Source organism: Lytechinus variegatus, chromosome 2 (genome assembly GCF_018143015.1).
Source record: "Lytechinus variegatus isolate NC3 chromosome 2, Lvar_3.0, whole genome shotgun sequence".
Taxonomy (NCBI): Eukaryota; Metazoa; Echinodermata; class Echinoidea; order Temnopleuroida; family Toxopneustidae; genus Lytechinus; species Lytechinus variegatus.
In genome coordinates this window covers 10,389,933-10,402,511 of record NC_054741.1, presented here as the reverse complement: position 1 = coordinate 10,402,511, position 12,579 = coordinate 10,389,933, and the positions used below count along the sequence as shown (strand labels likewise).

At 33.5% G+C, this 12,579-nt stretch overlaps 1 protein-coding gene across 3 annotated transcripts in view; it reads right to left on the bottom strand.

Annotated features, from left to right (window-relative positions):
* The window catches only part of LOC121407283 (deleted in malignant brain tumors 1 protein-like), a 106,076-nt gene that overhangs the window by 22,536 nt on the left and 70,961 nt on the right, over positions 1 to 12,579 (bottom strand). The window lies entirely within an intron of this gene.

Here is a 12,579-nt window from a genome sequence, read left to right as displayed (position 1 = left end):
TCTCAGTCTGCACATCCCATGGACTCTTTTCGCAGATCACACAGTTCCCAGCATGCACTGTGCTTAGGGACCCCAAGGTCATGCTAAAACCTCTCTGACATTGCACTTCAGAGTGACAGTCATTACAAGGGGAAACTTGAGATGTCGATTTCCCTTCGACCTGATAGGTAACATACTCAAAACCCACGAACATGTTCTTCTCCTTCCCCTGACGGGAAAACACATTCCAAAGTCACGTCTGAAACAACTTCACTCAATTTGAAGGTAGCTGTGATCGTGTCTCTCATATCACTTGGTGTCTTTCAAGGTCATGATGGTATTGGCAATGAGGCACAATGATATGGAAATATTGTGGACTTATTGTCATTGTTTCTGACTTTGAACTAACTTTCCTGAAAGAGAGTTAATCAATGAATGTGTATTTATAATAAGTAGTTTGTTGTTATGACCCGAGATGAATTTAACTGAACCAATTATAAATACTTAAATGGTTTAGAAGGAATGCATACAGAAATCTAAAAAATAATCAGACTTGAAAATGCGAGAATTGCTTCTCATACTCTCGCCTTGTAATCAGAGGGTCAAATCCCACCACGGCCTAGCGTCCTTTGGCATCATCAATCCACACATTGCCGCTCTTACCCACTTGCTAATTGGGTACCGGTAGGAAACAACCATCACTGTAGCAAAGTGTGAACCTAACAGGCTGCTTGAAATGCTATAAATCCTGTGACCAGGTAATAATAACTGTGAAGCACTTTGAACAGTCATAGATTGATAAAGCGCTATATGCAGTAAATGCCAATTATTATTATTATTATTATAGTCCTTGGAAATGAAATTTTTCACATAGTCATGGTACATGTAAATGCATGATCTAAAATATTAATCTGCTAATGAAATGGTAAGTCACCCAGACAATCTATAGATTTGCCTGCCTCTCAGGTAATGAATCTTTAATCTATAATACAAACATTATCGACTTCTCCCTAGATGCAGACAAAACCAGCTCTAATGTGGAGTCATCCATTGAACCATATGTAGTTGAAAAAGCAAAAGCATAATTGCATTGTTCATAGGCACACAACCACAATATGCCAATTTGATGTTTAATGGAATATATATCAAAAACCACCTGCCCTTTTTCCATACTTTATTAAGAATACTAGTGTCTAGTGATGAAAGGTCTAAGAAACCCAATGCAGACAATAATAGAAATGATAGAAGTAACTGTCAATTTGATAAATTTGTCACAAACAATAACATTTTTAATTTATTTTTTAACCCCTTGTTATATTCTTATACGTGTATACAGAAAATGTTCAAGAATACAAAATTTACTATTACAAAATCAAATTTATTCAAATAATATTCGATTATGGCTATAAATTTCGGTTTCATGTGCAGCAGTTTAATACCAAACAAAATTCCCTTAAATTCCTTTAAAAGCACCTAAAAAGTCAAATTACAAGACAAAAATGATCTTGATTGTTTGTGTTCTGAAAAATTTTGCCACAACATTTTAAGATATGTGAATATCAAACATCATTGAATTACGGTGGAAATACTGATGCATCTGTTAATGATTAGTGGTGAACTTTCTAAAGCCATTCAAAGCTTTGGTAAAGGTTCCATGATATGAATTACTTGAGTATTATCTAACATTTCGTTACTACAAATTTGTAGTGGATGCTTTTAAGTAGTTAAAAATTAAAATTTGTCATTTTCATGCCATAAAGATTAAAAGTTGCCACCTTGTGGTTACTCTTGGCAATTTTTCTATTTTTGTATAAAAAATAGCCTTTCGAGCATTTTCTTTTAGTAGTTGGATATTGAAATGCTTCAGAAAAATACTCTCAAATTTTGAGCCCATTTCATATCAGATAATGAATTTTATGAATGAAAAAAAAAGATATTCTCATTTGATTGGACAACCGGTCAAAATAATTTGTGGCGTAAAATCCCTAAATCTATCCAATAGATATCATTCTTATATTATATCCTTTACATCATTACCAATTTAGAACACACAAATTCACATAATCTAGTAATGAAATAAGAAGAGTTACATTTACATATGCTTTAAGAAGATTTACCAGATGTAAAGATGAACTTTAATGAATGCAGTACTTAAACAATATTCCCAAACCAAAAATACATTCATATCTTGATTAGATAGCTACCCTCCACAATATACTTGCACATATTTATTATCATGATAAATCATTTCATCTTTTTATGGAGGTAGTTAACATGAATGTCAGGTATCAGTTAATGCTGAACCTGATAGATAGTTAAAATGGTTAATTGAAAATAATACTTTGGAGAGTTGATCTTTTTTTGGCAAACCAGTATGACTTCATGAGGAAACCTTTATATATAAGTGCATTAAGAAAGAAAGTCTAGAATTTCTACCATGCCGATTTTGCACCATTACTTTGTGTTTGTATTTAATTACATCCAACCGCTCTTCTCTGTAAATCCCACTCCGAGCACTGTATCCTCAACATTAGCGATTGATTGTGGGATTGATATTTACGATTGATTACACACAACCATGAACGCAGTTAAACATAGAAATCATTATCACAATCAATCGCTTAGCTGTATGTTACAGGGCTCAGGGTATATATCCTTATTTTCACCTACCATGAATAGAATCATGGGGCACCCCCTCACAGCTTACCATTATCCCTCTCACTCTCTCCCCTTCCCTCATCTCTCTCTTTCTATTTATTCTACTCCCTCTCTATTTTCTATCTCCTCCCACACTTTCTTTGTTTTCCCCCTCTCTCTCTTTTCTATCCCCCTATCTCCCCATACCTCTCTTCACCCATCCATTTCCTCTAACCTTCCCTCTCATCGCCAGGAAAAATTGTCTACTTCAAGCTATCACTACACTCTGATAGTTTTTTAAATGGTAACAGACACTCTCAAAATAATCTACTCACAATATTGATACCACGTCCAAAGGGCACTTTAAAGAAATTCTATTTAAAAATTTGAAAGATTCTTGTTATTTTTTAAAAAGAAAATGTTCATTTTTTTAAAATAGAAATTGATTTCAAGTCCATACTACAACTACAACTACTACTACAAATTCCATTTTAATGCAAAATACTTGTGTATCATCTAACAAGCCAATCTTACAGAAATATGGTAGCTGTTGAACCTGTTTTCAACTGCTGATTCTCTGAAAAAACTTCATTTAATTCAAATCTAAATATGTAGCCCCCTCTGCTGCAATGTTTTTATTTTTCTTTAAAAAGGCTCTTTAAGAAATTAATTAACTTGCACATTTCGTCATTGGAAATTAGAAAGCTCTTGACAAAAGCATATCCTGACACTTCCATGCTTTGGAATTTATTACCCCCCCAAAAAAACAAAACATGCACATTTTCTTTTGATCAAGCACCCAATCAAATTAAACTTTCATGTGCAATCACAGAATTTATTCTGTAAATTGGACATACATTTCATTTCATATAACAGTTCTGTATTACAGCATACACATTCATTTAATCTAGTAAAACATTTGAGATATTTCTTTAAATGTTATAAATTTGAACCAAAAAAAAAGAAAATATAACCATTATGAGTGTATGTAGGAAATTTAAGAAGTTTGAGACTTGAGCAAAAGGCCTTTCGTTTTTAACCTAATCAGCCAGGGAGAAAAGTCAATGAATCAACAATTTCAATTTGATGGCATTTGACTCTCAACAACCAAGATGAGGTAAACTCTTTTTACAGGACACATTCAATCAAATGATGGACATTTACTCGCTCACATCAAATCATTGCTCTTTTCTCTTTCCTTGTCTTCTCACAAGGTTTCTTTGGAATATAAATGTCAGTTGTGGTAACAATCTAAAGTTGCATTCAAAAGAATCCAATAAAATGTCCACCCACATGTTTTTATGTATAACAAGAATGATTGGAATGCCTTTGGCAGTCTCTTCTGCCTTACATGATTCTATATAGCTGTAGTGCTGAATAAGATGGACAAATAAATCATTTGATAATAAAATACAATTTTTACTGATCTCAACTGACCTTTGATGTTCATCATGTTACCTGAAATTTGTGCAAAATTATCAATGATACTTGATTATAATATAATAATAATACTAGTTATAATATAGGGTATTTATATTGTGCACATATCCACCTTGTTAGGTGCTCAAGGCGCTCCTATATTACCCGGCTAAGCTAGGCGTTCATAGCGCACACAGCTTTTTAAGGAATAACTTCCTACCGGTACTTGACTTTAACCCGTTCGATATGTCCAAGTTTCATGCAATATTTAAATCCATTTACTTTCAAAGTTATAGTAAAATTTTAAAGCTTAATCTTGTTTGAAATTTAATCTTGATACCAAAACATGGTCAAAGATCATTGATTTAATGACCTTTGACCTTCATCATGTGACCTTAAAATAATGCAAGATAATCAGTAATACTTGATCAACTTATACAGTATGTCCTAGTGTCATTATCTAGGTCTATAGACAATGAAACTCATGACATTTCCATAGGGTTAACCTTGGATAAGATTTCAATGTAGACAATGTAGCAGTGGCACCTACATTTTTACTCTGCAATGCAGGCAAAATTTAAAAAGTGCCAAATGATTCTAGTATAAAATGCATAATTGCAACAATTACCCCCATCATGGACAAATATCAATGACCTTAAATGACCTTGGTCATGTGACCTGAAACTTGCATGTTCAGTGATAATTTATTACTCTTGTGACCAATATTTATGAATTAGATCCATAAAATTTCAAAGTTATGATGGCAATTCAACAAATACCCACAATATGGCCAAAGTTCATTGACTATAAATGACCTTTGACCTTGGTCATGTGACCTGAAACCTATGAAGCTATAGTCTAGTTCTGTACTAGGCCTATATGTTCCAACATCATTATTAGGTTAACTGATTCAATTTGATTGCGACACCGGCAACAAGTTTGGCTGGGACGGAACTACCATATCACAACCAACCATGAGCACCGTGTATACACCATGACGTCAGTTACATCATCACAAATCAAATATGCAAATGACACATATTACTACAAAACCCAGGCAGGTTCTTCTGTAATACTTCATTACTCTGATGTCCAACCTTCATGAACTAGCTCCATATAATTTCTAAGTTATGACATTTCAAAAACTTAACCTTAGGTTAAGATTTCAATGTTGATTCCCCAACATGATCTAAGTTCATTGACCCGAAATGACCTTTGACCTTGGTCACGTGACCTGAAACACAGGCAGGATGTTCAATAATACTTGATTAACCTTATGTCCAAGTTTAATGAACTAGGTCCGCACACTTTCTAAGTTATGATGTCATTTCAAAAAGTTAACCTTAGGTTGAGATTTCACTGTTGACGCTGCCGCCGTTGTCGAAAAAAATGCGCCTATAGTCTCGTACTGCTATGCAAGCGAGACAAAAACTAAAATATCAGCAAATAGATAAAAGTAAAGTTAAAAAGAAACAGGCATCCAAGCAGGAGAAAGAGAGAAAGGAAAATAATATTAAAAAATGCAATACATAATAAACCCAAGAGATATTGAAGGAATGAGTAATTAAAATCTTCGGATCAAACCAAACTTTGACACAAGATCAATTCACGCAGGTTTTGACGAGACACCTAGAACGGAATGATTGAAGTACAAAATGATAAAGGAATTAGACATCAAACCCCAAATCTGACATACGATCCCAAAATGGCACATCCGCCAAACATGCCGATGAGGTAAAACTAGGGTAAATGGGATACCCCTCATCTCATCAAAATGCACACCACGTGCTGTCGAGGGTAACATACTTGACCGGGTAATGGCCTTGTCCGAATCCGACACTAGCTTGTCGAACCCTGTTGGCTTCTATAATGGGACATTTGGTACAAAATCAATAGAAGCGAGATCGACGGGCGCAGTTCTGATTTACCCCGGCTCACACCTCGGCAGACGATGCACACCGTCTCCGCGATCGATCATATCGAAAAGAGAGAAAGTTTACCGCTGCCGATCGGGAAATACAAGTCCTCAGTGGCTTCGGTGGCCACACTTGCAAACCTGAGAGCGCGGGTGCTCAAAACTGTTTGCAAGGTTCAAAATCAATATAGCACGAGACATTTTTGTTCCATCTGATGTTGACAGTTCGGGGGCACATGGACAAAACACCCACATGAGAAACATTCTTTGGAAGCTAAGGGTAGGTGGGAGTTTCTGGAAAGAAACAAGTGATTTGTCAAGTTAAGGAGTGTCTTGATCGAACTTATTTAAAGAAGTTTTTTTTCGGGGGGAAGGTCACAAGTATTGATCACCATGACATTCTGGTTGAAACCAACACTGATACCAGAGTGTCATGATCGTTGCGACTAGAATGCTTGACAGTTAAAAATCTTTTTATTTTCAATTCCAGAGGGGAAAAAGTGCCTTTATTACTTTTGTATTGAATCAATCAACTAAAAAATATAGTCAAGTTCCACAATTTCACAAACTAAAGAATACAGGTTATGCCTACTGTTGTTATCACAACTGGATGTTAAATATTAAAACGTAATTTCATTCAAATTTCACAAAGAGTTTCAATAAATATGAAAAAGTAGAGTACGACAAAATGTCATCCAAATTGGGCAAAATATGAGTTTCTTACAAAAAACATACAACCTCTCACTTCTTGCTTGAAAAAACCCTGATAGTGCCCAAATATATGCGTACCAATTCATTTTTTCACTAGATTCAGGGATTTTGTTGATAAAGGCTGCATTTTGAGGTCTCCAGAATATGAAATCCCTAAAATTCAATATTATTTCACCTCATAATATGGTCAAGCTCAGAGTAGCAACCAAAAGTTGTAGAGTAAGTGACCAACACTCCTAAATTTCATCAAATTGACAACCGATGTTTGCACTTTGCAGAAACGTAGTATGACTTACGATCTGCTATCATACTTACTTCACAGCCACCACATTTTATGTGCATGACTAACACAGAGAAATATGAAAAAGGAAATATTCTGCATAACCATCGAAAGAATTCAGAACACATCTAAACTTCCAAGAATGAAAACCTAGATACAGAAAGTAGATGAAAATTGTAAAAATGTTAAAAATCAGATCAATACAGTTTCAGAATTATATCATATTTTTCAACATACTTGGGAGATAAAGGCAATTTATGACGATGCCTCCCTGTTCTAGTTCCCAATTTCCTGTGGAAATTGTTTTCTGAAAAGATCCGAGATGATAAAGGGAAGGGGAGGAAACCGGAGATTGCGCATTCTCAAGAAACTCTTCCTGGTGCTTTGCCACAAAGACGCTATCTAATGGAGAAGGCTAGATCATCAGGAACATTATACCAGACATCTTACAGAAGAGTGAAAAAATCTAAAATAGGTTAATCTATGGATGTAAAATAAGAAGAAAAGAACAGGGATGAAGAAAACAGCTATAAGATAAAGGAAAAAAAAAAAAAAACAAAGAGAGAGGGGTGGGGGAGGGGGATCTAGAGATAGAGAGGGGTAATGTAAATAGAGACAGAGAGATATATGGGAGTCAAATGGAATTAAAGAATGAAAAGAGGGGGGGGGGGGTGATATCTTTATTCATATCTTTACAAACTTGATAAATGATATTTGCCTTTCATACCAATTCACACTCTACATAAAGTGAAAACTGTAATATTAAAACAGTTTTACTATAAAGAATTAAAGCACTTATCCCACATATGAATGGGCCAAGAAGTGTCAACTTTCAATTGATCACCGCACTTGATAAGTCAGCATTGGTGAAGGTGGTGTGCAAACTACCCATTTTGAGGTGAGCTGGATGTAGCTTTAATCAAAATACGTAAGACTTGTATAACATAATTTCCATCTTCATTAGATGCTCAAGGTGCTTCAGAGCAGAACAACAAAACACATTACATATCATACATGTTTGAACAATAGGTTGATGTCTGTCAAAAAACACTCGTATGGAGGCACGTTTTCAGGTTGCCCATGAAGGTCGTCACTGAAGTCTGGGTTTCTAACTCTGTGGAAGAGAATTCCACAGGTTTGGCCCTGCATGACCGAAGGCCCGTTCCCCCATGATTTCTTCAAAACTAGAATTTATAAGGGATTATATGATAAGGATTGTAAGGTTCTTGAGGGTTGGCAAGGTTGGCTTTCTTTCCCAAGTGAAGCTGAGGAAGGGTAGTGGGTACAACCAGCTTTCCAAGGATGTTATAGTTATAGTCTTGTTATTTAACAATATAACATCAAGCACTGGTGTACAGATGGGGGGGGGGGGCTCTTGCCTCTTGCCCCAACACCAAATTTTTCATAACCAAGAAAAAAAGGACAGAAAGAAAGGAGAAATATGATATCATTTTCAGAATATTTTGTCAAAATATAACACAAAATTGGATTTTAACTATGAAAATTTTTGCTCGTTCTCAACTTTTGTCAATTTTAAGCAATAAACCATATCTAGCACCTTTAAAATTTTTGGCTCATTACGCCACTGACATCAAGAGATGATTTTTTGCCATAAACACATCTAAGACCATTGAAATATATAGGAAATAAACAATATAATTATCTAACAGTTATTAGTTTGGTATTTATCAATTCTTAACGATCTGACAAAAAAGTCATTACAAAAATTTTCAATTATTGGAATGAAAATAGAAATATCAAAATTTCATGAAGCATTAAACAAAAGTAAAAGTGAAAGCATGATTTCATCTTTCTCTCGCTTGTACACAATGCTCCGTGTTTTGTGAAATTGTACAATAACTGAAAATCACCAAACTTCCCTTTTTACATCAAATATTATTCCAGTGTTAAGCTGGTTATGTGTCTTTTTAAATAACAAATCTATTTGATATTGACGTACACATGAATTTGGAATATCATATTTTTGAGAGTGTACAAGTTTTCATAAATGACCTTTTACCAACCATTTCAAGCACTTGTAACAGAATATAAAAAAATCACAATTTTTTGTACGTGATGTGCTTCGCAGTATCAGACAAAAATATGAAAACAACATCAAGGATGACTGTCTAGATTTTTACTAAAATCACATCCATTCGAAATGAATCTCTTTTGTCTGCGATATACATCTATGGAAATTAAGAATGCATTGCAATCGACCATGCTTCCTTGTCTTTTACAAGAGCCACTCCCTGCCTGGCAAAAAAACACTTCTATTCATCAAAAGAAGTGATATGATATATGTTTTTGGAGGGTAGGATATCACGCTATAGCACGAGTTCAATTTTCTCTTCGCTGGAAATGGAAGGAATTTTTTTTTGTTATTGAAAATTGCACTAAAATAACCTTCAGTTATAATTTTTTTTTTTTGCTTGAAAAGTAGTGAAATATCTGTCATGAATTGTTAGTTGTACCTTTGGTTTAGGAGAGGGATGTCTCTCAAATGGCAAGAAATTCTACAATTAAATTTGATCTAAATTGTGACATACAGGCTATGTAAGGAGAAGTGCATATCTATTTGAATGTATGTCACATTGAATCAATAAAATAATAAAGAGGGGAGGGGGCATGACAATATCTCAAACATTAGCTATCAAATGAGAAATGCAACTTTAATGATAAAAAGAGAAGCTAGTTCTGTTTAATAATTTTTGATACATGCAGCTTTATAGAGCAATCATTTAGTATCATTTGAAACAGTAATACATAAATCTTAAAAACTTTCAGAACAATATGTATTTTCAATTAAACAATTAAAAAACAAAGTGCATTTGAAATGAAAACATTGTTAAGGATTGGCCAGAACCTTCAGAATACCCTCAATTACTTTGTCAGAGTTTTTCTGCATCACAATGTTTCTACATGATGTTAACATCAGAAAATGACACCCATCATAATCACATTAATATGTGCCTGAGGACATTCATATAATTGTCTAAAGTAATGTCATATATATGTTTACCTAACGCTGCAGCTGAAATGCGAAAATCTTTCACTTGGTACACATGCCACTAACGATAAAAATAGATGTGAACTGTGCACTAGAATTCACTGGGCTTGAATAGAAAACATGTTATCTTTCCAAATTAGATTTGTTGTTATAAATAAGGCTATAATATTGAATTTAATTCTTTAACTTCTTTCCATTTCCATAAATTTAAAATTTGAAGATTTATGTATAGTATATTGCTTATTTCAACTATCAAATATTCATAACTTTCTTCACTCAAATTGTTCACTCAATTTCATTTAAACTTTCACCTATCAGCTTCTTTGAATTTTCTTCTGAATTCTCTGAAGTCTTGGTTTTATCTGTTGAATAATGTGCAATATCCTGAAAGTTTCAAATGATTTCTTGATTAAATAATTGAATTTCATTGAACTGCATTCAATTTTTTAATGAATATTTATCTTAAGTAGATTCTGTCTTTTACAGATTCCCTGTATCATATCATCATTCCAAACAAGATTTTACATAATTTATCTAAAACTTGTAAATTCACATATATTCTTACATCAATCAAAGTATTTTTATTCATTTTCACTAACAACAGCTTTTTATAAATCAAGCATGTTTATATCTCTGAATTTTTCACATACATACTGTGGTAATGCGATTGTTACATAACTTATTGTTACGTAACATCGCTGGATGCATAGAGTTATGCACCTATTGCGACAACCTGCAACGCATTGTGATGTCAACATATTTTCTTTTTCAAGTTTGTTTTGTCAGAGAAATAGATTTCCTCTCAAAAGCAGGTGTAACATATTTTCTTGTGCTGATCAACAACCATTATCATCTGAATATTATTTGAATTGTTATGTTGGAAAGTTTTACAACAGCTTACTTTTGAGTAGAAGTACATGTGCTATTGAATTGATGACATGAATATTTTATATGAATGTAAAATGTGTGGTTATTTCATAAATTTCTTTTAACTTACTAATAATTAAAAGAATATGAACTGTGGTTGATGATAATTGTGGTTACGAATGAGAGAGGTAGATGATTGACGGTATATACTGTAGACTGCAGACAATACTTTGCTGTCTTTTCCAATATTTTCTCACTTTTTAAAAACATAATGTTAGAAGATCAATCAATTATTTTCATAAGTTGTTTCTAGGTTGATTTTTTTTACCAATATCAAAATATCTGAATACAATTGCTATTTAGTTGGTTCATATTTCTATGATTGTATCATATATTCTTGTTTGAAATTTGAACATTTCAGCCTGCGACTACTAAAAAGATTATATCCTGATAATTTCATGTAATTCCATGCCTGAGGTTTTATATAAACAAGACATAAACATGCACACAATCAAATCAAATTTTGATGTATAATTGGTAAAGTAACCCCCAAACCTCGCATATTTTTATTTTTTTAAACTTACACACTATAACCATTTTGAGGCACAAGCATCAATATAATGAAGTAATGAATTGAAAAAGCGCTATGGGGGAATTTTCAAGAACATAAGAAGGCTTTACTGGCAACAAATAAAAAGGCAGATACCATCTTCATTAGAATGTATCACACAATTAAGATTTCTTCTACATTTCATCTTTTCTGGAATGAAGTTGGAAAATTTACTTGTGATTCTTTCGAATTATATTTTTTCCCCTTATCATAGTAGTTACATCCTTGAAACCCTCCCATCGCTTCTCATTAAATATGAAAAATACATGTATTATTATTGAAATTAATAGAGAATTCCAACAATTAATAAAGTGTTAGAGAATATTTCAATCTGCTCCAAAATATCCTCCACATTATAGTTTGATATTTGTTAATGGAGATACAACCTTCTACCTCTTACCTTAACATACATACACTAAAATATATGGAGCACCACAATATGATGTATGTCACCTCTTCATTCCTGGGGATATAAGTATGGGAAGAACACCCTTGTTTTGTTTGAAATCAATTCTTCTCTGTCATCTCCGTCTTACGTTTTATCTCTACACACAGTGTCAAGTCATGATCTATGAGATCATTGTTTGATATCTATCAGTTATGACTGTATGGGTTTGCCATCAATACTTGACATGAAAGCCAAACCAATACAATGGCAGTGAGTCAAGCAAAGAATAGTCTTATCATGGTCAATTGTCACCTCATTTGCTTAGAATAAGCAATCTTTGTATCTTTTGATAATAACAATAATAAATCCATTAGGTAATAGAGAAAACCTAAAACTGTCTTATTCCCCCCCCCCGTTTTTTAATATTTTGTCTTATTTTTTGCCTTGTTTGCCTATCAACTCTACTCTAGTTAGGGTGAACCTGGCCTTAAAGAGTTAAGGTTCTCATAAAGGATTTTATCAATAATAACACTGTTTAACATGTTTAATCTTTTCAGAAATGAATTTAAGAAACTTAATTTAAAACAAGTGGAAAGCCTCTGGCTGTCTCACCTGCATCACGCGATTCAACATAGCAGCAGTGCTGACTTTGAAAACTACTATAACTCGCACAAGATGTTCAGTGATACTTGGTTACTCTTATTTCCACGTTTTATGAACTAGACCAATACACTTTACAGAGATAGGATGGTAATTCAACAAA